This window comes from Bubalus kerabau, chromosome 12, assembly GCF_029407905.1.
Source record: "Bubalus kerabau isolate K-KA32 ecotype Philippines breed swamp buffalo chromosome 12, PCC_UOA_SB_1v2, whole genome shotgun sequence".
In the NCBI taxonomy this organism is placed as follows: Eukaryota; Metazoa; Chordata; class Mammalia; order Artiodactyla; family Bovidae; genus Bubalus; species Bubalus kerabau.
In genome coordinates, this window is record NC_073635.1 from 87,821,449 (window position 1) to 87,847,723 (window position 26,275).

General features: G+C 43.7%; 1 protein-coding gene across 1 annotated transcript in view; it reads left to right on the top strand.

Moving 5' to 3' along the window:
* The first annotated feature begins 975 nt into the window (after positions 1–975).
* MYO16 (myosin XVI) overlaps positions 976–26,275 on the top strand; it is a 518,261-nt gene continuing 492,961 nt past the window's right edge. Inside the window, exon 1 of the mRNA XM_055543007.1 lies at positions 976–1,161. The gene's annotated coding sequence lies outside the window, so the exon portion shown is untranslated. The remainder of the gene's footprint in view (positions 1,162–26,275) is intronic.

Sequence of the window (26,275 nt, forward strand, 5' to 3'; positions counted from 1 at the left end):
CCTTTCCTGAACGTGCACTGGTATAATGTCATTTAATATGAAACTTACATTCCATGCAGACATCCCTAGATCTTCTATTTTTCATATGCACATGTAGCATAGGGTTTGTGCGAATATATCCGATAATTAATAATTAATCTAATTATAATCTCACTGGAATAAAGTTACCGAGTGTTATAAACAAGACCTCTGCCATTATCCGCCTGCTACTATATACTATTATGTGTCTGTACATATGTTTACAAACTCATCTGTACATATATATATATGTATATCACATTAACTCTGGAATTAATATCGAATACGGTCCTCATAGCAAAATGTGGACAGTGAAATATGTTTACACAGCCAACCAAAACCAAAATCTTGGGGAGTGGGCAGGGCAGCTTTCTATTCTGTCCTGAAAACTGCAACAGAGCGCAATTGCCTGGAGTCGGGCTTTTCCTTGCCGGGGGTGGTCGTCCCAGGCTTAAGTTAGTCATTTCGGAGATTTCGGGAGAATCTGAGGGGCTCTCGAATACCAGAGCGGGAAGGACGGTCAGGGCCTCTGCGTCTTTAAACAGGGTTACTCATCTGCTCGGGTGACAAATGCCACAGTCCTCGCGATGGCCTTTGTTCGGGTCGGCCGGCTCAAGGGGGGTGCCCGCTCCAGGTCGCAGCCCCGGTCCACCGCGCAGGGGCCCCGCGCCCGGGCCGCCACCCCCGCGTTCCGGTCTCGCTGCCCCGCTTCTGGCCGAGCCCGGACGCAGAAGTTTGAAGAGTGAGCCCCGTTCTTAGATTGGCCTGCGAGGCGGGAGGCGGGAGAAGCCGGAGGGGGGACCGGAGGCGCAGCGAGAGCCGAGAGGCGCGGTCCCGGCGCGCGAGCGCGTGGGAAGGAGGCGGCGGCCGGCCCGGACGGAGGCGGGCCCCGCTGAGCCCCGGCGGCCGGAGCGGCGCCCGGGAGCCCGAGCGCGGCCGCGGAACCCGGACCCCGGCGGCCCAGCCCGCACCGCCGGCCGGGACGAGAACGGCGCTCACCGGCCCCGGGTGCGCCCGGCGCGCCCGCCCCGAGCGCGCCACGGCCCCGGGGAAGCGCAGGGCAGCAGCGCGCCGCGCACCCTCGCGGGGCGCACTCGGAGTCGACTCCCGGGGTCCGGGCTGCGGGGCACCCTTCTCCAGCAGGTAGGGGCTGCGGCGGGCGCCGGGCGCGGTCCCCAGCGCGGGGTGCTTTGGCCAGGCAGCCTCCCCTCCCGGTCCCGTGGTTCGGCGGGGCGACCCCGGGAGGGTGTGGGCTGCTGGCACCTGCCTCGCCGGGTTCCCCCCTCCCCAGCCAGAGTCCCGGGGTGGAGACGGGAGCGGGCGTGGAGAGGGGACTGGCGATCTCTTTCCCGGAAGGGGACGCGGGCTGAGAGCTGGAACCCTCCGAACTCTGGACCAGCCCGGGAGGAGACGACAGGCTGCCCGTTGAGAGGGGCTGGAAGCCTCTGGTTGCCACGGGAGACGGGAGGAGCGGCGCTGGGGGCCCTCCGCGGCCACTCCTGGGGGGCGGGGGGTGGGGGGACGGCTCGGCCTCTTTCTCTTTTTCTTTGGGGATGCAAGAGGGCGACTACTTCAGAGAACAAAGATATAGGGGTGAAGGAGGTCCCCCAGGCCGCCTTCCACCCATCTACTGACCCTTGACCGCGACCCTCCGCGGGACAATGTCGCTCCATTGTCTCAGGGGTCCGGCCACTACGGTGGGCCACGTCGGCGAGGGGCGCGGTCCCCGCCCCGGGCTCTTCATTCGGGCCTCCCGCTCCCCCCGCACCCACCCCAGCCAGCCCCCGCCCCATCTTTCCTGGCTGGGGGAAACCAAGGAGGTCTGTGAAAATGTTGGGTTTAATGGTCCCTTGTACGCCCCACTTCCCGGAAAGGTAAGGGAGGTGATTGTCGTCAAGTTCTGTTAGCATTTCTGTCGTTTATGGAAAAGCTGTAGCTACTCACCGGGGGGGCTCAGACCTCCAGTACTGGGGGGGAAGGAGCCAAAGGCATTTCAGTTGTGTGTTAAGCGTTTGCCACTGAGAAGAATTTCTTAGCCATTGGAGGAGGAAGGGTTGTCTTCTGCTCAGCGGAGCCAAGAAAACTTAGCTGCTGTGAATTGGCCTGAGCAGTCCGTGGGCTGGAAGGGGGGCGCGCCGGGCGGTCTTTATCCTGCTAAGTGCAAAAGCTCCGGAAGCGCTCATCCTCTGAGAGGGGGCTTTCTTTGGGGATCTCCTAAGGGTGGCTGGAATTTCTGCTCAGGTGAAGGTTAAAATGTCTCGAACGTTTGCTTTGTTTGTTTGTTTGTTTGTTTTGGGGGGGGGGCGTTATTTATGAACCCCCTACAGACTGTATGAATTTCCTAGTGGTTCAGAGCAAGAGGCTCCAAGATTGTCCCTGAGATCCTGAAACGAAACCGTGGACTGGGAGGAAGGCAGGGGAGCCACACCCCCGCCCGGGCCGGCTAGCAGCCTCTTTATGGGGTTACTGCCTAGCTGCCAGGGTGGGTTACGTTTTGCTCTGGGAACGTCTAAAGGCTTTGAAGGTGATTTGTCATCCTTGGGTTAAGGGTCCTCCTGAACATATCTATCTGTCTGTGTGACGCTGTTTAGTTTATTAAAATTCCACAAGCATGTGTGATACGCCAGGGTCCCTAATCATGTGTGATCAACCCTTGTGTGCATATGAGGTTATAGCTGATGGGCTTTTGGGAAACCAGAGTATATGCCATTGCTTTAGAGACTGATAGGCCCCAGGGATATAGTACTTGCTATAAAAAGTCATTCCAAGTGGGATGTTTATTTATTAAAGGAAAAATACATTTAATCAGTACAGTTTTATAAAGGTATGGTTGAGCTTATCTGTGTCCTGTAAAATCTGGGAGAGTGAAATGGTTTTAGTACACAGTAAGATAGTTGAAGTGTTTTTTAAACTCTAATTTTGCAATGTTGTGTTAGTTTCAGATGTATAGCCACAGTGATGCAGTTTAATATATATATAACTGTACATGTGTATACCTATATAACTATATATTGTGTGCCACACACTATAGTATGTATGGTCACAGAATCACTGTGCTATACACCTAAAACTAAAAATATATAACTGAATAGATACTGTTATATATATAACTGAATACATATCTATGTTTTGTTTTTCAGACTCTTTTTCCCTCATAGGTTACTACAGAATATTGAGTTGTAGTTTCCTGTGATATACAGTAGGTCCTTGTAGGTTATCTATTTTGTGTATAGTAGTTAGTATATTTTAATCTGAAATAGCTAGTCTATTTTGCACAAGCAATTAATACGTTAAAGATTTGCTTCTTCTGATCTGAGGACGCTTGACTATAACAGCTGCAGAGGCTACTGGGGTGGGTCATCAATGTAATCTGGGGTAAATCAGCACTCCTTCACATAGAGAGAATGTCCACCGAATATAAACCTGTGCAGAGCATGAATGCTCTCGAGGGAGACTGAATAAAAATAGACACATTTCCTCCTACTTAAGAAATCAGGAAAGCAATCTGTTGAGTAAAACCATAACGTGTATAATGCCTGTGTGATCCTATGTGATACATATGTATGTGTGTACATACTTACCTGTATATACGTGACTTGCAGATCTTTGCATTTATTACATTTGCATAGGTGAGAAGAGACATTGCTATGGAACTGGGGTATTTGAATATGACGTTTCTTTGAATCTGAGCATGTGCTTAGCTGAGGACCGCAGAAGTATATCTGCCTCTTTGAGGTCTTATCATTAGGGCAAATCCTGGCCAATGACGGCGCATTTTATAGAATGAGAGAAGGCTGGGTGAGAAGGAACCTGTAAGATAAACTACTCAAGCCCCAGTTCTGCAAATGAAAAACAGGAGGCCCAGAGTTCTTGGGTCATTTTGGTCAAGATCCCAAAACTCGATCTTGGCAAGGTTATTAGGCTTTGCTCTTTCTGCCTACAGGAGTGTCCACCAGGTGGGACAGTGGGGGTCTGTACTGGTCTAGGCTTTGCTCTTTCTGCCTGCAGGAGTGTCCGCCAGGTGTGATGGTGGGGGTCTGTAGGTGGTCAGTTTTCACATCAGTGCTCTCTCCCCGCCCCTCACTCCTTTCCTGGGTGGTCCTCCTTTCTGCCCACCTTCCTTCTGGCCCACGTCTGCCCACAGGGCACCTTTCCCAGGTGTTCCATCCTTCCCTGGACCTTCCGCACCGTCATGTGTCTGCCCTGGAGTCCCTAATCGCGGTTGGCCTCTGATTCCTGGGTTTTCTCTCCCACCCAGTGAAGTGGGAAGCAGCGTCCATAGTCTCCTCATTTTTCTGCCCTTCCCTTTTCCTCCCAGTACTTCCCATCAGCCCCCGAGTCTTTACAATTCTACAAGTACTGCTGAGATTCATCTTCTCTATTCTGACTTTTTATGACTTTTAGCCAGGGCTTCATCACCCCCTGCCCAGGATAAGGGATCAGTTTCTAATTCATCTTCCTGCACTAGCCTGTTCCCTCACATCCAGTCTAACAGACGCAAGGGTGATTTATCATAAATGTGGATTTGACCCTGAGGCCTCCTGCTGAAAAGCCCTCAGTGAATCCCTTCGCCCACAGCGCCCAGCATGGGCTGCTCCACACGACCTGTGCTGTCCTTCCTGACTTCATCCTGCCCACCCTCCAACCTCCTCTCGACTCTCTTGACTCCCGTCTTCTGCTTGGACCACCCTGAGCTGCATGTGCCCCTCCACGTGGAACTTAGCATCTCTTAACCCACAGACCTGATTGTTGCTCCTTCGAGCTGGGAAGGTGCTGCTTCTGTCTTTGCTCAGGGCTGGGGTCAAATCCAGAACGTCTTTCCTGAGAAACTCTCCCCAGGGATGTCCAGCTTTCTGACCTCCCCTCCTGATCTGGCCCACCTGTGGAGGGAGGCAATAAAGAAGACATAAAGAGGCCCCGCCCCCCTCCTTTGGGAGGCTGGCCAGCTCCAGGTAATGTGTGACAGTAAGCCTCACCCCTTTTAGTATAAAAGAAACCTGAATTCTAACTCAGGCAAGATGATTCTTCCAGACAGGGGGTCACCATCTTCTCCATCGGCTGACTTGCTGAATAAAGTCTCTGTTCCTTTTCCCAACAACTCCATCTATCGAGCTCTCATGGGGTGGGCAATATGAGGTCAGCTGTGTCCGAATCTTTGCGACCCCATGGGCTGTAGCCAGCCAGTCTTCTCTGTCTATAGGATTTCCCAGTCAAGAATACTGGAGTGGGTTGCCATTTCCTCCTCTAGAGGATCTTCCTGACCTAGGGATCAAACCTGTGTCTCCAGTTGAATATTGGACTTACAACTGTGCTGAGGTGAATACTTTATTCATCTCTGTGTAGGTGTCCAGATTTCATAGATGTTACATGGATGGATGTAACCATTGCAGCTGGCAGAAGGCAAGCTGCCTACAACGCCATTTGGAGATTCTGGCTTCCACAGCTCCCAAGCTCTGACCACGTGGAACCTCCACCCACTTCCTACTGGGGCTCTCCTCTCTCCTATCACCGCACATCCTACCCCGAGACCCATGGATCTGTCTGTCTCCTCCCTCCCGTGAAAGTCATCTGCTCATTTATAGGTAAATGAGAAAAGAAAACCCAGAGAGACTGAGTAATTTGTTCAAAGTTGTACCACTAGCTTATGGGAGATTAAGTCTCATAGAAGTTATCACTCAGCAAAAATCCAAGTTCTTTTTTCTTTTTGAAAAGCTGAAAGCCTTTTCTTTTTCTTTATTTTTTAATATAAATCTATTTATTTAAATTGGAGGCTAATTACTTTACAATATTATAGTGGTTTTATCAGTCAGCAAAAATCCAACTTCTTTTTTCTTAAGAGAGAAAAAAAAAAGCCTCTTTAACAGGTGCCTTATAGGAAACCATCACCGCTGGGGGCAGCAAACTATAGTCTGAGGGCCAGATGTAACTTAAGTCCTATTTATGTACAGCCTGTGAACAAATAAGCAAATACAAACAAATAAGCAAAAAACAATAAAGAACAAAAGACGTGTGACCCACTGAGACCCCATGGTCCTTGCAGCCTAAAATATTTACCATCTTGCTCTTTGCAGAAAAATTTTGCAGTCCCAGAGGAACAATGGGACTGGAGGTGTAACTAGTTTAATTTATGTGGAAACTGACTAATTTTAATACTGGGAAAAACTAGACACATTAACTGAATTTTAAGAGGAAAAGAATCAAGGCATAACTCATACCTCATTCAGATGGCTGAGGTCCTGTGTTTATTTTTTCCATTTTTGATGCTTCTCACTTACCCATGAATAATTACCATGAAAGGCATCATTACTATTAAGTAATGTAAGTTAAATCAGATAAGTCCTTGTAAGAATCACTGTGGGCACTTTTGGTTAAAAAATATCATTGTGGGTATGGATAAGCTGAGTTTGATATTCAAATTCTTATAAGAGGAATTGAATTATACATAAAAATAGGCATTCAAATATGCTTTTTTTCTATAAATAATGTATGGAGTGCATTTTTTTTCATTTTTATTACTATAATTAGGGTTTTAAAAATAAGCTTGGGAAGTTAAAGCCTCTGGCCTGTGGCACTGTGTATCTTTAATGAACACATTTGAAATATTAACTAATTCCTTTAAGAATGATAAAGTCTTATTCAGACTTGCTCATTTTCTTTCTAATTTAGATTCTTGGTTATAAGCAGCTCGGTAATATGTAGTTGGGAGTCCCTGGGTGGAAATCATTTCACGACCTCCCAAATCTTCTTTTAAAAAGTCTATTAATATGCCTTTTATCTTTATAATTTGGAACAGCGAGTCATTCACTTTACATCTATTTCAATAATTTAAAACTAAATGCAAAAGCAAGACAAAAGAACTTTGACATAAAGAAGAAAGAAATTTAGTTGAGTGGAATGTTGCAGAATATTTCATATGGTTTTAGGTTGCTAGTTTCACTTTATAGCCTGTAGAAAGAAATCATAGTGTTTCAGAGTCGACCTGAGATACATTATTTCCCTGGAAGGGGTTTGCTGGAACTATAGATACATGATAAAGTTCAAATAAGCCTGGTAAGTAGGGTTTTTCTAATACACGGAATGACAGGCCTTGAGGCACAAAAACCAAAATGTAGTTTACATAAAGGGTAAATTTGAGGTAAAGAAGCTTATGTTGGATTTCAAGTTCTGCTTCATATTTCTCTGCGACCATGAATACATGAGAAACCTTTCTAAGACTCATCTGTGAAATGGGATGAGCAGAGTGCCTGCTTTGTAGGGTTAAATGTGGGATTAAATGAGATAAAATTTCCAGTATATGTTTCAGTTCAGTTCATTCGCTCAGTTGTGTCCAACTCTTTTCGACCCCATGGACTGCAGCACGCCAGGCCTCCCTGTCCATCACCAGCTCCTGGGAGTTTACTCAAACTCATGTCCATTGCGTCGGTGATGCTATCCAACCATCTCATCCTCTGTCGTCCCCTTCTCCTCCCGCCCTCAGTCTTTCCCAGCATCAGGGTTTTTTTCCAATGAGTCAGTTCTTCGCATCAGGGAGTTTCAAAGTATGGGAGTTTCAGCTTCAGCATCAGTCCTTCCAACGAATGTTCAGGACTGATTTCCTTTAGGATGGACTGGTTGAGAAACTTTGTAAATTGCAGGTGCTGTTAGCCTGATACGGACTTTAATATATTAGACTGCCATAGACTTTCATATATTAGGGCTTCTGCTGAATGTTTTATTCTTTGACAGTCTGAGTTATTTTTAAAAGTTTGTGTTGCCATCTCACAAGCTATTGTTGCCAAATCTAAATAATGAGAGGAAGTGCCATGATGGACTTGACTCTCCTTAATAAATAAGAACTTATTGGTGACAGTATAACTTCTTCCCTTTTGATTTGAATGTCTTCAACTTCTTTTTCTTGCCTGATTGCTCTGGCTAGGACCCTCAGTACTGTGTTGAAGAGAAGTGATAGGAGTGGACGTTCTCGCCTTCTTTCTGATCTTTGTTACTGTGCTCAGTTGCTAAGCCACATCGGTCTCTTTGCAACTTCATGGGCTGCAGCATGCCGGGCTCCCCTGTCCTTCACTATCTCCCAGAGTTAGCTCAGTTTCATGTCTGTTGAGTTGGTGATGCTATCTAACCATCTCATCCACTGCCGTCCTCTTCTCCTTTAGCTTTCAATCATCCCCAGCCTCAGGGTCTTTTCCAAAGAGTCAGCTTTTTGCATCAGGTGGCAAAGTACTGGAGCTTCAGCTTCCGCATCAGTCCTTCCGATGAGTATTCAGGGTTGATTTCCTTTAGGATTGGCTGGTTTGATCTCCTTGCAGTCTCCTTGCAGACTCTTGAGAGTTTTCTCCAGCACCACAATTTGAAAGCATCAATTTTTTGGCACTCAACCTTAGTCATCTTAGAGGAATCACTTTCAGTTTTTTTTTCACCATTGAGTATGTTAGCTGTGGGCTTTTCATATATGGCTTTTTATGTTTAGGTAATTTTCTTCTATTCCTAGTTTGTTGAGCATTTTTACTATAAATGGATGTTGACTTTTGCAACATGCTTTATCTATGTCATTTGTGATGGTCATGTGAATTTTATCCTTTGTTTTGTTAATATAGTTCAGTTCAGTCCCTGAGTTGTGTTCGATTCTTTGCAACCCCATGAACTGAAGCATGCCAGGCTTCCCTGTCCATCACCAACTCCTGGACTTGCTCAAAACTCATGTCCATTGAGTTGGTGATACCATCCAACCATCTTATCCTCTGTCAACCCCTTCTTTTCCTGCCTTCCATCTTTCCCAGCATCAGGGATATTAATTCATTTTAATGTACTGAAACATATTTTATCCCAGGACTAATTCCCACTTTGTCATGATTTATTATACTTTTAATGTGCCATTGCATTCAGTTTGGTGGTATTTTGTTGAGGACTTTTGCATCAGTACTTGTCATGGATATTCGCCTGTAGTTTTCTTTGTAGTATTTTCGGTTTGGTATAAGGGTAATACTGTCCTCATAAAACACTCCTTTGACTTCAACTTTTGGGAAGAATTTGAGAAGGATTGGCATTAATTATCTTTAAATGTTTGGTAGAATTCTCCAGTGAAGCCATTTGGGCTTGGAATTCTGTTTGGATGTTTTGATTACTCGTTCAATCTCCTTACTAGGTAGAGGTCTGCTCAAAAGTTTTATTTCTTTATGATTCAGTACTGGAGTGCTGTGTATTTTAGGAATTTATTCATTTCTCTTGAGTTATCCAATATTGACGTATAATTGTTCATAGTGGTCTCTTATACTCTTTTTTATGTCTGTGGCATTAATTATAATATCTCCTCTTTCATTTCTGATTTATGTATTTGAGTTTTCTCTTTGTCATTTTATTGATCATTTCAATAGACAACTCTTGACTTCATTGATCCTGTATTTTTCCATTCTCTATTTTATTTATTTCTGCTCTAGTCTTTATTATTTCCTTCCTTCTGGTAAGTTCGGGCTCAGTTTTGCTTTTTCCCTATTTCCTTGATGTGTAAAGTTTTGTTTTGTTTGGAGATCTTTCTTCCTTTGCATGTGTTTACTGCTGTATACTTTCCTCTTGGTACTGACTTACTGCATCCCGTGTTTTTGGTATGTTGTGCTTTTGCTTTTATTTGACTCAAGATATTATTTAATTTCCCTTATGATGCTTTCTTTGACTTATTGGTTTTTCAAGCCTGTGTTGCTCAGTTTCCACATATTTGTTAATATTTCAGTTATTTGTCTAATACTGATTTTTGGTTTCACTCAGTGGCTATGGCTTCTACCTTTTACGTTTGTAAGACTTGTTTTGTGGTTAAACGTGTTACGTGATCTCCTCTGGAGAATGGCTCACCCTGGAAAAAGATGTGCTTGCTGCTGTGTCTGGGTGCAGTGTTCTGTCCAGGTCTGTTAGGCCATCTTGGTCTAGAATGTTCAAGTCCTCTCTTTCCTTGTTGGTCTTCTGTCTGATTGCTCCAGACATTATTGAAAGTAGGGATATATTAGTCAAGGTTATCCAAAGAACCCAAATCAATCGGATAAAAAAGAGATTTTTAAAATTAGGAATTGTCTTATGTGATTCTGTATCTCCCTTTCAGGAGAGGCAGGAAAAATTCACTCCCATCAGAGAAATCCTAGGCAACCTTAAATATCCTGCTGAAACATTTCTGTACATCTTGAACAGGGAGATATTTCTTAGTCCTAAATTATAGTTTCCATTTACCATTTGTAAAGTGACTCAGACAATTGCACCTATTTTCCATGTGAATAATTATTACTTGAAAAAAAAGGATAAAGTCAAAACAAAGGAAAAGGTAACCCTTAAGACAGACACAATGGCAACCCACTCCAGTACTCTTGCCTGGAAAATCCCATGGATGGAGGAGCCTGGTAGGCTACAGTCCATGGGGTCGCTAAGAGTCGGACACAACTGAGTGACTTCGCTTTCCCTTTTCACTTTCATGCATTGGAGAAGGAAATGGCAACCCACTCCAGTGTTCTTGCCTTGAGAATCCCAGGGATGGGGGAGCCTGGTGGGCTGCCATCTATGGGGTCACACAGAGTCGGACATGACTGAAGCGACTTAGCAGCAGCAACAGCAAGACAGACACATTGATAAAGAAAGTTGTGCAAAATCACATCCAAGGTGAATACCCTTTATGGGGTCTTCTGTAGACCTCTAGCTTACTTAGTTCAGAATAACCTTGACTGACAGAAGTACAGGAATTACAGGGCAGGGGATTCCTGCTGAGAAAGAAGGATGTCAGAATACATGTGTGTTAGAAACCCAATGATTGTTTTACTTTTCTAAGACAATTTAACAGAATTCAGTTCTCTGGTCAGAGAATGGACATGCATTTAATGATGTGACCTGAAATTGATGTACGTAAGAAATACTGTCCCTAAGCGTTTGGAAGAGATGCTGCTTTAAAAGTGCCAAGAAAATAGAAAGAAAGGGAGATGCTATTGCTTAAATCTTTTTAAATTCTCAAGATAGCAGTAGCATAATAAGTTTCTTTAATCTGCATTAGGATCATCTTGCCGGAGGCAAGAAGTCCAGGTTTCACATAGGTGAGCACAGAATTCTTTGGTCTTCTTCAGCAGATGGCTCGGGGCAGTGGCCAACAACAATTCCTAACAGCAATGAGGCTCTGAGGAAGCCAGTAATGCAGCCTGCTTTATGAAGAACAAAAGCGGATGGTGACTTTTTCTGTAGGGTAGAAAACTTGTCTTCCTTCTTCCCCCTTTCCTTCTTCCCTTTCTTCCCTTCCTTCATTCCTTCTTTCCAAGTTGTGGAGTCCACAGTGCTTAGTTTTTTCCTTGCTTGGGTAAACATACTGCATATGTAAATAAATTTATACCTAAAGGGATCTCATCTAAAATTTGAACAATGGAAAAAATATTAAGAGAATGCACTGGTCATAGAAAATACCCTCTTCCAACAACATAAGAGAAGACTCTACACGTGGACATCACCAGATGGTCGACACCGAAATCAGATTGATTATATTCTTTGCAGCCAAAGATGGAGAAGCTCTATACAGTCAGCAAAAACAAGACCGGGAGCTGACTGTGGCTTGGATCATGAACTCCTTATTGCCAAATTCAGACTGAAATGGAAGAAAGTGGAGAAAACCACTAGACTATTCAGGTACACCTAAATCAAATCCCTAACAATTATACAGTGGAAGTGAGAAATAGATTTAAGGGACTAGATCTGATAGACAGAATGCCTGATGAACTATGGATGGAGGTTCGTGACATTGTATAGGACACAGGGATCAGGACCATGCCCAAGAAAAAGAAATGCAAAAAAGCAAAATGGCTGTCTGAGGAGGCCTTATAAATAGCTGAGAAAAGAAGGGAAGTGAAAAGCAAAGGAGAAAAGGAAAGATATACCCATTTGAATGCAGAGTTCCAAAGAATAGCAAGGAGGGATAAGAAAGCCTTCCTTAGTAATCAGTGCAAAGAAATAGAGGAAAACAATAGAATGGGAAACACTAGAGATCTCTTCAAGGAAATTACAGATACCAAGGAACATTTCATGCAAAGATGGGCTCAATAAAGGACAGAAATGGTATGGACCTAACAGAAGCAGAAGATATTAAGAAGAGGTGGCAAGAATACACAGAAGAACTGTACAAAAAAGATCTTCATGACCCAGATAATCACGATGGTGTCATCACTCACCTAGAGCCAGACATCCTGGAATGTGAAGTCAAGTGGGCCTTTAGGAAACATCACTACCAAGAAAGCTAGTGGAGGTGATGGAATTCCAGTTGAGCTATTTCAAATCCTGAAAGATGATGCTGTGAAAGTGCTGCACTCAATATGCCAGCACATTAGGAAAACTCAGCAGTGGCCACAGGACTGGAAAAGGTCAGTTTTCATTCCAATCCCAAAGAAAGGCAATGCCAAAGAATGCTCAAACTACTCCACAATTGCACTCATCTCACACGCTAGTAAAGTAGTGCTCAAAATTCTCCAAGCCAGGCTTCAGCAATACGTGAACTGTGAACTTCCAGATGTTCAAGCTGGTTTTAGAAAAGGCAGAGGAACCAGAGATCAAATTGCCAACATCTGCTGGATCATCGAAAAAGCAAGAGAGTTCCAGAAAAACATCTATTTCTGCTTTATTGACGATGCCAAAGCCTTTGACTGTGTGGATCACAATAAACTATGGAAAATTCTGAAAGAGATGGTAATCCCAGACCACCTGACCTGCCTCTTGAGAAACCTATATGCAGGTCAGGAAGCAACAGGTTAGAACTGGACGTGGAACAACAGACTGGTTCCAAATAGGGAAAGGAGTACGTCAAGGCTGTATATGGTCACCCTGCTTATGTAACTTCTATGCAGAGTACATCATGAGAAATGCTGGGATGGAAGAAGCAAAAGCTGGAATCAAGATTGCAGGGAGACATATCAATAACCTCAGATATGCAGATGACACCACCCTTATGGCAGAAAGTGAAGAAGAACTAAAGAGCCTCTTGATGAAAGTGAAAGAGGAAAGTGAAAAAGTTGGCTTAAAGCTCAGCATTCAGAAAACTAAGATCATGGCATCCGGTCCCATCATGCATGGCAAATAGATGGGGAAACAGTGGAAACAGTGGCTGACTATTTTTCTGGGCTCCAAGATTTCTGCAGATTGTGATTGCAGCCATGAAATTAAAAGGCGCTTACTCCTTGGAAGGAAAGTTATGACCAACCTAGACAGCATATTCAAAAGCAGAGATATTACTTTGCCAACAAAGGTTCGTCTAGTCAAGGCTATGGTTTTTCCAGTGGTCATGTATGGATGTGAGCGTTGGACTATAAAGAAAGCTGAGCACCGAAAAATTGATGCTTTTGAACTGTGGTGTTGGAGAAGACTCTTGAGAGTCCCTTGGACTGCAAGGAGATCCCCCCAGTCCATCCTAAAGGAGAACAGTCCTGGGTGTTCATTGGAAGGACTGATATTGAAGCTGAAACTCCAGTATTTTGGCCACCTGATGGGAAGAGCTGACTCATTTGAAAAGACCGTGATGCTGGGAAAGATTGAGGGCGGGAGGAGAAGGGGATGACAGAGGATGAGGTGGTTGGATGGCATCACCGACTCGATGGACATGGGTTTGGGTGGACTCCGGGAGTTGGTGATGGACAGGGAGGCCTGGTGTGCTGTAGTCCATGGGGTCGCAAAGAGTTGGACATGATAGAGAGACTGAACAGAACTGAATAAATAGTAAAAATGAAACTTATTCGGCTAAAATAAGCAATATGTAATATGTGTATCTCTTTCTCTCTTTCTCTCACACACATATATATCAGGAACAAAAAGTTCCAACTTTTAGCAAAGTCCAAATCTTTTCTGATCATTTATAAAAACTATATCATAAGTGGACATTATGTAAAATTAAGAAAATAATGATGGGAAGGCTGTTTGTGAGATTCAGAGAAAATGTGCTAGGAAGTGGCTCTCCTGTCTCCTCATTCCTTGAAAAGAAGGACTTGGCATTGTGGGCATTACATAAACAAAAATGCAAGTTGTGAACAATTGAGCACTTGTACATTTTGATACCCATCTGTTTTAATAAAGAATTTGATTTACTGAACCGCATCTAAAGGAAGCTTAGCTTTTATGACTCTGGAACCATCAGTTTACAGGGCAGCAACTTACTAGAGTTTTGAGAATATTGCCACTGGGGAAATAAGAAAAATGAGAATAAAGCCTTTAGCATATTTATATTCACCAGCTTTCCTTTTCTTTCCTTCACTGTCTTCTTTTTCCTTCTCTCTCCACTTCATTGTGATCCATGGCAAGTCACTCACATCATTGTGTGACTGTGTGTTATAGTGTTTCGTAAAGTGTGCATCATAAATTCTGTCTGGTCTGCTTCAGTTTTAGTGAGGGCCAAATGAAATGATGCTTGTGAAAGTCATTTTCAAGACTGTAATATGCACTCTGTGTATACACATATTTATTACTATCACGTATCTCTATAAGTAAAAATACGCAATTATAATCATAGAGAAACCCTAGATCATTTTACTTGAAAAATATAATTTGTGTTTGTGAGTAAAGTGTGTGTGTGCGTGCGTGCGTGCACACTCAGTCCTGTCTGACTCTTTGTGACCCCGAGCACTTTAGTCTTTCAGGCTCCTCTATCCATGGAATTTCCCACCAAGAATACTCAGTGGGTTGCCGTTTCCTTCTCCAGGGGATCTTCCTGACCCAGGGATCCAACCCAGGTCTCCTGCATTGCAGACAGATTCTTTACCGTCTGAGCTTATTTATAAATATAGTTATAAATAAATTAAATATAATTATCAAATTATTTTTATCTACATTGTGAATTTGAGATTTATTTTTTTACTAATAGAATCTTGCCAGTAAAGACTCATGTGGGAGAATTAATGATCTGGAAACCTTGAATTAATAAAATATGGTACACTGAACAAAATCGGTATTTGTCAAGGAGAAAACCAGGCTTGTAAAAGTCTATTGACAGTCTGGTGTATTTTTGCAATTCTATTAAATTATAGATTGAAACTTTCCTTAGTTTCATATGTGTTTAAGTCAATAAACTTTTAACACACTCTGTTGTATGGGGGCATTGAATTCATAAGCAAAGAAGACAAGTTTCCAATAGCCAAGATATTTAAGCAACCTACCTGTCCACTGACAGATGACTAGATAAAGAAGAAGTGGTCCATATATACAGTGGAATGCTACTCAGCTATGAGCAATGAAGCTATGCCATTTACAGCAACATGGATGAACCTAGAGATGCTCATACTAAGTGAAATGAGTCAGACGAAGACAAATATCATATGATATATGGACTGTGAAAAAAATGATACAAATGAATTTATTTGCAAAAATAAAATAGACTCACAAACCTACGAAATAAGTTTATGTTGGCCAAAGGGGAAAATGGGGAGGGGATAAATTAGGAATTTGGAATTAACAGATTCACACCACTGTATGTTAATATAAAATAGGTAGGCGAAAAGAATTTTCACTGTATCACAGGGAACTGCATTCAATGTCTTGCAATAACCTATAATGGAAAAGAATCTGGGAAAGTTTTGTACATGTGTGTATGGAACTGCATGGCTTTAGTGTACCCCTCAGTCATTGTAAATCAACTATCAGTTCAGTTTTGTCACTCATTCGTGTCCGACTCTGCGACCCCATGGACTGCAGCACGCTGGGCCTCCCTGCCCATCACCAACTCCCGGAGTCCACCCAAACCCATGTCCATCGAGTTGGTGATGCCATCCAACCATCTTATCCTCTGTCATCCCCTTCTCCTCCTGCCCTCAATCTTTCCCATCATCAGGGTTTTTTCCAATGAGTCAGTTCTTCGCATCAGGTGGACAAACTATTGGAGTTTCAGCTTCAGCTTCAGTCCTTCCAATGAATATTCAGGACTGATCTCCTTTAGGATGGACTGGTTGAACCTCCTTGCAGTCCAAGGGACTCTCAAGAGTCTTCTCCAACACCACAGTTCAAAAGCATCAATTTTTCGGTGCTCAGCTTTCTTCATAGTCCAACTCTTACATCCATACATGACTATGGGAAAAAATCAACTATATTTCAGTGAAAAAAAGAAGACAAATGAACTTGAACTTGCAACTGAATGAAAGGGTGTCTTTTCGGAAGTAAAGCTGTTTCAGTGGCTGTAAGCGTCGTCTCCAGCCTTCTCTGATCACTGGCAGCAGGGGCTCTGACATGCTGGCTTCTTCCAGTTGGTAAAGGATTGGCCTTGATCAGGATTTGGGCCGATAGATTTGGGTTCTTCTGTGTGACGGCAGGTCCCTGCCGCGTGTGTTCCCTCCCGCCCTCCCCTTCCCCCGTCCCTGTCCTCCTCTTCCCTGCCTCCACTTTCTGTCTTTACTTCCCTTTCTCCTTTTATCCGAAGGGCCTGTCGCCCTGTGGTGCCAGCTATGAGATCCAAGCAGCACGAGGCATGTTCTCTGACCTTCTGGAGTCACACTCTAGACAGAGGGGTGGGAAAACAGCAAACAGCAAGGCAGCCTATGAGGACGTGTCCCAACAGGACGGAGGTGGACAGGGAGCCCAGTTCAGTTCAGTTCACTCACTCAGTCGTGTCCGACTCTTTTCGACCCCATGGACCATAGCATACTAGGCTTCCCTGTCCTTCAGCAACTCCCTGAGTTTACTCAAACTCATGTCCATCGAGTTAGTGATGCCATCCAACCATCTGCTCTTCTGTCATCCCCTTCTTCTCCCACCTTCAATCTTTCTCAGCATCAGGGTCTTTTCCCAAAGAGTCAGTTCTTCCCATCAGGTGGCCAAAGTATTAGAGTTTGAGCTTGAGCGTCAGTCCTCCCAGTGAATATTCAGGACTGATTTCCTTTAGGATGGACTGGTTGGATCTCCTTGCAGTCCAAGAGCGGTCCAGAAACACGGCAGATCAGTGAGACTGGAGTGGGTGGGCGAGACCTCATGGAAGTGTTGTGGGTCTCCTGAGATGCCCGAAGGTCAGAAACAATTAAGTTATGCGGATAATAAAAGTCAAGGTTACGTGATAAGATACGATCCTTTACCGACTCTGTTTTGTAATCTCAGTGTGAGGTAGCACGTAATGCAAACAATGAAAATGTTCCCAGTGGATTCCAACTGATTTTAATTGTCTGCAAGGTTTATGTCTAGCACGGATACCTGTGCAGCAGTCTTGTTTTCCAGCTTCTTCCATCTCACACACCACTGGCTGTAATATAACTGCAGTAGGTGTCTGCACGCTGCTTCCCTCCACCAGCATAGTGCAGCAGCCTGGTAAATAGCGCTCCGCAAACTGACGACTGTCCTCCTGAGGTCTGATCATCTGCCTCTGATCCTGGTAGTTGGGACCTCAAGTAGTTTTGCTCGTAAATATAATTATATTTAATGATCTGTTTTATAAGCACAGTGGCTTGATAGTTGACTGAATTAGAATGTGGAAAAAAGTAAAGAAATGTGGGCATCACACATTGTAGAAATGTTCCTAAATGTTCCTAATGTTGAGTATTTTTTCTACTTTGTTCTAGGTATACCATAAGCACAACTTCATGATTATTAGTCTCAAACAACGCAACTGCGATGTAGATTTCTGTGACTGTTTCTTTGTACTTGTTCCAACCTTTCTTCTCCTCAGTAGAATGTATTCAGCATTGGGTACAAAGGATGCTGAATAGGTAGTTTTTATTTTCTAAGTGTAAAAGCAAAATCAAAGTCATGCAGGGAAGAAGAAAAGAAACACGTACAAAGACTGTGGTGGACCTTACTGCCGTCGTACTAGAAAGGACAGTCTCTTTTAATACGTGTGCTCTGATGGGGCTGGAACTGGGCCAGAATTTTGGAGATGATCAAATTCTTTCCTGTACAGAAAGCAGCGACTTCTTTGAATTAGTGTTAAGACAAGAACTGAGTTAGTGTTGGTCACTCGGTGGTGTCCAACTCTTTGCAACCCCATGGATTATAACCAGGCACCTCTGTCCATGGGATTCTCCAGGTAAGAATACTAGAGTGGGTTGCCCTTCCCTTCTCCAGGGAATCTTCCTGACCCAGGGGTAGCACCTGTCTATACCTGCACTGCAGGCAGCTTCTTTACCATCTAAGCCACCAGGAAAGTCCTCTTGAATTATGTGATCCAAATACAGTGCAGGAAGGCAAACCTCTGTTTGTTTACTGAATGAGCAAATGAGTAGACAGATAAGTTATATTTAATATCTGTCACGTTTTTCCCCCCATGGATTTAAAATTGGTATCTCAAGAGTGTTCAGTTCTTGAATTCAACCCATAACAGTGTGTTAAAAAAAGGCCCCCATCTTTTCTACGTAGGAATCACCTAGACAGAGGATGAGATTAAGTGCAGAAGCTGAGACAGAGGAAGATGTAGGTGTTGAGAGTCTCTGTGAAGTGGTGGTAATCATGCCACAGTCATCGTGTGGTTGAGGATGTCGAGGAAGTCGTTACAGAGGAGGTAGAATCTGAGAGTTGAAGAATGTGTTGGAATTCTTCTGGTGAACACGAACCTCACATGTAACTTGTCTAAAAGGAAACTCAGTTTTCTAACTGAATTTGCAGCAGCTCCTGAATTCTGAATTCCATTCATGGACCAGTGGAATCTGGGTCTTCGTGCTCCTCCATTACACTCTTTTAGGCCAGGAATCTCATAAATTACTTGTGTCTTTTCCCTTCCTTCCATTCTCTCTGCTCTCCCCCCACCCCAACCTTAGTTCCAGAACGTCAGTGACGTGGCTGGTAGCCTCCTGTGATGCACTGAATTTGTCATCCACCTTCATCATCCATCCTGCATCTCGCTATCTGACACGTCACCGTGGTACCTCGGGTCTTTACTCTGCAGGTCCCAAACCTTCCGTATCCTCTCCCTAGCTGTCAGTCTTTTTCAAGCTCTCTACCCCAACAAGCAGTCAAATCTTTTCACAGCCTGGCCTTGACCTACATTTCTCATGTCAGTGTTCAGTAGGGCAGAAGAATCTCAGCTTGGGAGTGGACTTTAGAAGTCCTGGGGTTTACCCTCATCCCCTCAAAATGCATGAGTCCGTCAACCACATCCCAACTAACTGGCCCTGTCTTATTTCTGTCCCCAGTTCTGGGACCTTTGCCTGTTAACAGCCAACCCCTGTTCAGGACCGTTGTAAGCATGCGGCTATGCTTTTCCTCTTCTGCTTCTTCTTACACTAATGTTCGTTGTCTTCTTCCCAGAAAACCTTCATCCTTGCTCCTGTTAACCTCATCCCTTAGGACCTGGTTCCTGTGCTGCCTCCAGATGGAAAATGACTGTGGTTGTCACATAATCACACCTGAGCCAAGGGTTATGCTGTGATGATGTGACAAGTGACATATTTAAGTGAAGTGATGAACTAAAGATTGAGATGGTAGTAGATGGTAGGATAAAGGATAGGAGGAATTTAGATATAAAGTCTTGTTAAAGGGTGGATAGTTTACATACAATTTATTTTTGAAAATGTGAAGGTGACTTTTAAAATCACCTTCCCTATATTTGATCATTTCTGATTTTAAGGTAAAATGATTGCCATATGGTTTATATTTTTAAAACTAAAAAAAAAATCAAATAGCTATAATATGACTAGTCCAAGTGCAGAAGTGAAATCAGAGAAAAAAGAGGTCTATTTGGGGACCACAGATGCACTCATGGCAGGCATAGATGGTACACCTGGGTCCTGCCAAGAACCCCAGTGGGAACCACCTTAGGTCACCAGGAGACAGAGAGGGAATGAGTTTGGAAGGTGCACACCAAGCTCCCTTACTTCATTCACTTATCACTACATTTCACAGTGAGTGTTTTTGCCTCAAAAATAGCATGACTGAACATAATATGTTAGGAAACAGTCTGATCGATAGCTAAATTATTTGGATCTGCCAACTTTGAAGTAACAAGTATTAGGCTTTTTTTTTCCATTTATAATGGAAATAATAAAAATGATGAACTAAGACCAGTTACTAAACCGTGTGAAGGTTGTACTCTGTGTGTGATCCTTGGACCGTGTGGGGAAGTTGTCACGTTTTGTGATTCCATTTGAGCCTGAGTTTGAATGGTGTGGTGTCCCAGTCTTGCAGTAGCCTTTTGTAGTTTGTATTTTCCATCTCAGGAGATGAAACGGGATAAGAAGGGGGTTCTCACAGCTTCTAGTCCCAGCCTTGCCACCAGCTGACTGACTGTGGGACTTGCAGGCACATCCTGACCCAAGGGATGTTTTCGAATTCTTTGGAAGCATCACTAGAGAGACCTATAAAGTGGGAAATTCATTAGCGTCTGGAAGGAGGCTACTAAGGAGGCTACCCTCCTCCTAAAGGAGGCAGGGTGGAGCATCCCTGCCTCCACCTGAGATGCTGGAAGCCACGCCCTGCACCAGGTTTTAAAATCTTAGAAAAGTCTCCAGGCAAGGCCAGATGTTTAGGGTTTAGAATCACCCTCAGTTGAAAACCACTGATCTAGATATTAGTGCCAACTCTGTAATTCTAGTTTTCATTCCACTAAGTGGCCAAATATTCAATACTTTGTGAAGAACATCTATCAGTGCCTCACTTCATGGTTGCTTTCGCATGCCTCCTAGACTTGTTATCTGATTAAAGGAGCTTTGACAAGACTCACTTTGCGGTCCAAGCTATGGTTTTTCCTGTAGTCATGTACAGATGTGAGAGTTGGATCATAAAGAAGGCTGAGCACTGAAGAATTGATGCTTTCAAACTGTGGTGTTGGAGAAGACTCTTGAGAGTCCCTTGGACTGCAAGGAGATCCAACCAGTCAGTCCTAAAGGAAGTCAAACGTGAATATTCATTGGAAGGACTGATGCTAAAGCTGAAACTCCAATACTTTGGCCACCTATGTAAAGAGCTGACTCCCTGGAAAAGACCCTCATGCTGGGAAAGATTGAAGGCTAAAGGAAAAGGGGCAACAGAAGATGAGATGGTTAGATGGCATCACTGACTCAATGGCCCTGAATTTGAGCAAACTCTGGGAGATAGTGGAGGACAGAGGAGCGTGGCAGGCTGCAGTCCACGGGGTCACAAGGAGTTGGACGCAACTGAGCGACTGAACAACGACACCCGCACTTGAAGCTAAAATCCATACATTAAAACAATTTAATTAAATTAAAATCCATACATTAATAATTCCTTCAGCAAGCGTACTGCATGTAACGAATGAAGTAGAATTACTTCTTACTCATTTTACACATTTTCTGAGTGTATTGGGCATGTGGCGCCAGTTTCTTTTCTTCTTTTTCTAAGTCTGGCAGCAGACACTACTCTTCATCTTCCCACGACTGATTTTTTTAGCGGGGGAGGAGAGGGACGGGAGTGACACCAGCTGGCGAATGCGGAATTAATTACAGATTGTCTCCCTCAAAAAAGACACACATGGATTACCAACCTCTAATGATTTTGGCAGCTGTTCCTGCCCTTTTAGGATTACCAGTAACTGAACAGATACTTTATTCTTTTTCTCAGAAGCGTATGTTGCAATTTGGGGGGATTTGGACACTGGAAGCTTTGTTACAGATGCCACATCTAATGAAAATTTTCGACTCGACATGTTTTTGCCTTGGAAATGCACTTTAAAATGTATTAATTCACTAACATTTTGGTAGTGCTTGAATTTCTGCTCAATACAACTGGATAAATATATGTCACAAAATGCTGGATTAAAGTGGAAGCATCTGTCTTAGAAGTAGGAAACTTTCAGATAGGTGAAGAGTGATCCTGCTAATATCTGACTCTTAAAATGTGCTGTGCTCATGGCAACATTTTGAAAGTGAAAGTGAAAGTTGCTCAGTCGTGTCTGATTCTTTGAAACCCCATGGACTGTAGCCCACCAGGCTCCTCTGTCCCTGGGATTTCTCAGGCAAGTGTACTGAGTGGGTTGCCATTTCCTTCTCCAGGGGATCTTCCTGACCCAGGGACTGAACTTGGGTCTCCCGTATTGCATGCAGACTCGACCATCTGAGCCATCAATTTTGGGGGGACACATTTCCCCCCCTCAAAATGCTGATCATTTTAATGGTTTAATTGCACTGAAATAGAGTGTTTCAAAAATGCAGATGGTTAAACAGGATCCTTGCTGATCCTGATGTTACTATATTAATAAATCTTATAAATGAAATTATTTTAATTTACATTATATAGTTGAAAGGAAGGATCTTAATAATCCAAAATTATAATCTACCTACCATTTCTTCTTTTGCCTTTCCCATTTACTCCTCAATCCACTAAATTTGAATTTGGGTCAAAGTGTTTCATTAACTAGTCCATGGGATATTCCTGTGAATATTCTATTTAACTTCTGGTCTTCCTCTGCTAGTCATCATGTTACCAACTCTACTGTTAATATTCCTTCTAATATTTCATTTCTTTCATGAAGAAGCATTATAGTGTTAGGGTTAAAAGCAGGAATTTATTGTCAAACTGCTTGGGTTCATATCTTCCTTTTGCAATAGGTTGATTTCAGAGAAAGCCATCACAAAGCGTCATCTCTGCTCTCTCACTGACAATTAGGTCAAGTTATTAAATTTGGATGGAGTTACAAAATACTGTGAAATCACAGATGGTGAGTTAATTATCATCAGATCAGTGGATAAAATCAACCTTCTGTGACAGAATGGCTTATATTAAGTCAACAAGTATAGCTTTCAGAGACAAATTTCTAATGAGCGTAGCTTCTTGTAACAAGCAATTGGAAATACAGCCCTTGGAACTTTTAAACTATTTAAGCCTATTTTGAAATATCTCTAGGAAAACTGTTCTTCCCATTATAAACAAACTGAGTTTCTTTAGAAATTCAAGTTTATAATAGCAAGTGACAGATTAAATGTAAATGACCTTGAACTTGATGGTAATCAGTAACTAAATTTTACAACATTTTTTCCTCCCTTTTTAATAAGCTGTAATAGATAACATGTGCTTTATTTCATTAAGTTCCCTGTATTAACTTTCCCTGAATTCTTTTCATCGAGCTTGTGCTCGGTTGTGTCAGACTCTGTGTGACTCCATGACCCGTGGCCCTCCAGGCTCCTCTGTCCATGAGACTCTCCTGGCAAGAAAAGTGGGTTGCCATTTCCTCCTCCAGGGGATCTTCCTGGCCCAAGGATCGAACCTGCAAGCCTGTGTCTCCTGTGTCTCCTGCGTTGCGGGCTGATTCTTTACCGATGAGCCACCTGGGAAGCCGTAATTCTTTTCACAATTCCTTCTTAAACTATCAATTAAGGTCTGGAGTTTCTGGCTGTGGTTATAATTTTGAGTAAAGGCTGAGTGAAAGAATATGGGGCTTAGTGTTTTTCATTTCCATGCTCACTCAGTTAAGAGATCCTTTAGCAGAGATTCCTATAGGAGCTCAGAGTTGTTTGGCAGTTTGACTTGTATTGTCTACGAGTCATCAGTCTGCGTAGCCTGGCTGCTCTAACATTTACGTGAGGACAGCATATGTCACTTAAAAGGATTCTTTAAACAGGAGAAGGCAGTTTCACAACTTACTCATTTCATTTGAGAGGATTATTAAAACAGGAATCTTGGTTCAATAATAATCCTGTTTGCTTTGCCTACTTTATTTAAAAAACAAGTTTTTCTCAGTCTGCTTTTCTAAAATCTCTGTGTTCACAAGTGTGCCAGTGAAAAGATTCTTTGAACCTGAGGATGTTAGTTTTCTTACTTATTCATGGACTTCCAAGATACGCTCCTTGTTTTATGATTTCCTCATTATTCCACGTGCCTCTGAAGTAGACCTCACTACAGCTGCAGTCTACTGCTTAGTAACTGATTCCATTACATTTTTAAAGATTATTTTATTGAATTTTGTGAAATTAACAATATTGTGTTAATTTCTGCTATACAGTGAAGTGACTCAGTTACACACACATATACATTCTTTTTCCTATTCTTTTCCATCTTGGTTCATCACAGGATATTAAATGAAGTTCCCTGTGCTATAAGGTAGGATCTGGTTGTTTGTTTTTTGTACTCTTTTATTGCTCCTGCACCTACCATGATTCTTGAAGAGAATACATTCTTTATTAAATACTTTACGTCCTCATTTGTTGAACTGTCAATCTGGAACCTTATACAGTTTCACATTAAACCTATTTTTATAACTTAATAAAGTGCCCTCTTTGGGAGGCTCACAGATATTCCAGTGGGAAAGAAGAGTAGTCCCTCTATTTATTTTGAAATTGTATTTTCCCTTTAAAACCAGGGTCAGCTCCTTGCTCTACTAGAGCTGGTAATGTTCCCCACACACACGGACTAAAAAAATGCTGTCAGGATGAATGGACCAGTAGCCGCGTCAGACGATGGACCCCAGTTTAATCGTCTTCAAGGCTGTCCCCCCCCCCGCCCCTTGAACCTGTTACTTGATTTGTGGAGAGCATCACTGAATTGGTAGGAAAATGTCACAAACAATTCTGAAAAAGAAATAAAAAAACACAGCCCTATCCTGAATCCTGTTTATGAAATCAGTGCTGAATTGATTGCCCCCCAGGCTTCTTCTCATTTCCAGCTCTGTGGGGATGGGTGAAGAGCAATCGAGAAGGATGGTCAGCGGTCACAGTGAGCAGGGCTCTAAGGCCGTCCTCGGGACCGGAGTCTTTGTTCCGGGGGAGATGGAGGTGTTTAGACAAGAGCATGGTTTAGTGAGTTTAAAGACTACTCTGGTTGTCATGTAGGTGGAGTGGTGAAGACGGCGTAGCCGGTGTTAGGCGAGGGCGGAGCACGCAGAGGGCGTGCAGTCAGGGTGCTCTTAGTGGTCCGCATTGAAACGGGAGCCTGTGGTCCAGGGCAGCCTGTGTGGAGGAGACCCCGTGAGAGGCACGACCACCAGGATTTGGGGACAGAGCTCAAGTGGGATTTGGAGGAAGAAGAGGATGCGGGGAAATTGATCAGATTTCTGGTCCGAGCCGCTGGTGGGGGAGACACTGAATCCTGGGATGAGGGGGGCACGTCTGTGCTCCGTAGAGCTCACCAGCCAGGCCTGTCTTGGGAATGAAATATCAGAGTGCACCGCTGGCAATGAACGCCTGTGGGTGTGGAGGAGCCGACAGTGTCCGAGTGAGGGAAAAGGCTGACTCCAGACTGGGAGGAATCCTGCTTGTAGAGATCAGATGGATGGGGACTTCAGGACAGAAAAATGGGCAAGTGTGAGAAGATGGGCAGCTATTAAAACCAGGGATGTTGGTGGTTTAGTCACTAAGTCCCATCTGACTCTTGCAACCCCATGGACTGTTGGACTGTAGCCCGCCAGGCTCCTCTTTCGGTGGGATTCTACAGGCAGGAACACTGGAGTGGGTTTGCCAAAGAAGCAATTATTTCAAGAAGAGGGGATAATCAAGTGTGTAAAATCCTGCTAAGTGGTCAGGTCGAATGAGGACCAGTGTAAGCAATAGAGAATTTATTGGTGATCTTCAGTGGAGCTGTTTGGGCAGAACGGTGGCCTCAGGAGAGAAACTGGAGTGTGTTGAAGAGGGGTGTGGAGTGAGCTGGCCACAGCTTCCTGCTTGTTTATGGGGAGAGTGGGGAGTGATCAGATGGAAGGAAATGGATGCTGTAAAATAAACGATTCTGAAGAGTGTTTGGATGCAGAAGGATCAGTCCCGCTGGAAGAAATAGGTTGATTCTGAAGAGTGTTTGGATATAGAAGGACCTGTCCAACTGGAAGAAATAGGTTGAAATTGCAAGATATAGAAGACCTGATTTAGAAAGGTGGCGGTGGGGTGGGGGTGGTCCCTGGAAGAATGGAAGACAATGAGGCTCAGAGCAGCAGAGGCCAGGACGGTCTCAGTGATGGTCAGGATGAAATGCCCAGAACATTCTCCTGGCAGCCTGTCACTCTGGGCCTAAGAGTTTGTCTAGGTCCAATTAGGACTGAGTCCTTGTGGTCTCCTTGCCTTTCTCTCATTCCATCCAGGGTTTTAAAGGACAGGTCTCCCTGTGATTCTTCTCTTTATCCCTCGAGCTGAGCACAGTGGCTACAACACTCAAAAGTGTATCTGTGGAAGGAATGAAAAAGCCTCTCTTGACACGCCAACATAAAGCTGGTTTTTGTGCTATTCCAGGCGCCAGTGCCTAAGTTGGACGTGGTCCCTGGTGTCTGTAAGAATATTTGATCTAAATTCCAACAAGAGTGGACATTAGTTTTAAATGTTCTTTCTTTTTTAGTTCTTTCAACTGGAAAAGACACACCATCAAGTCCTTTCTCACTGCCTGCACCCCGGGGCCCTGTGTCTTCCCACGGGTGTTTTCCCAGATGACA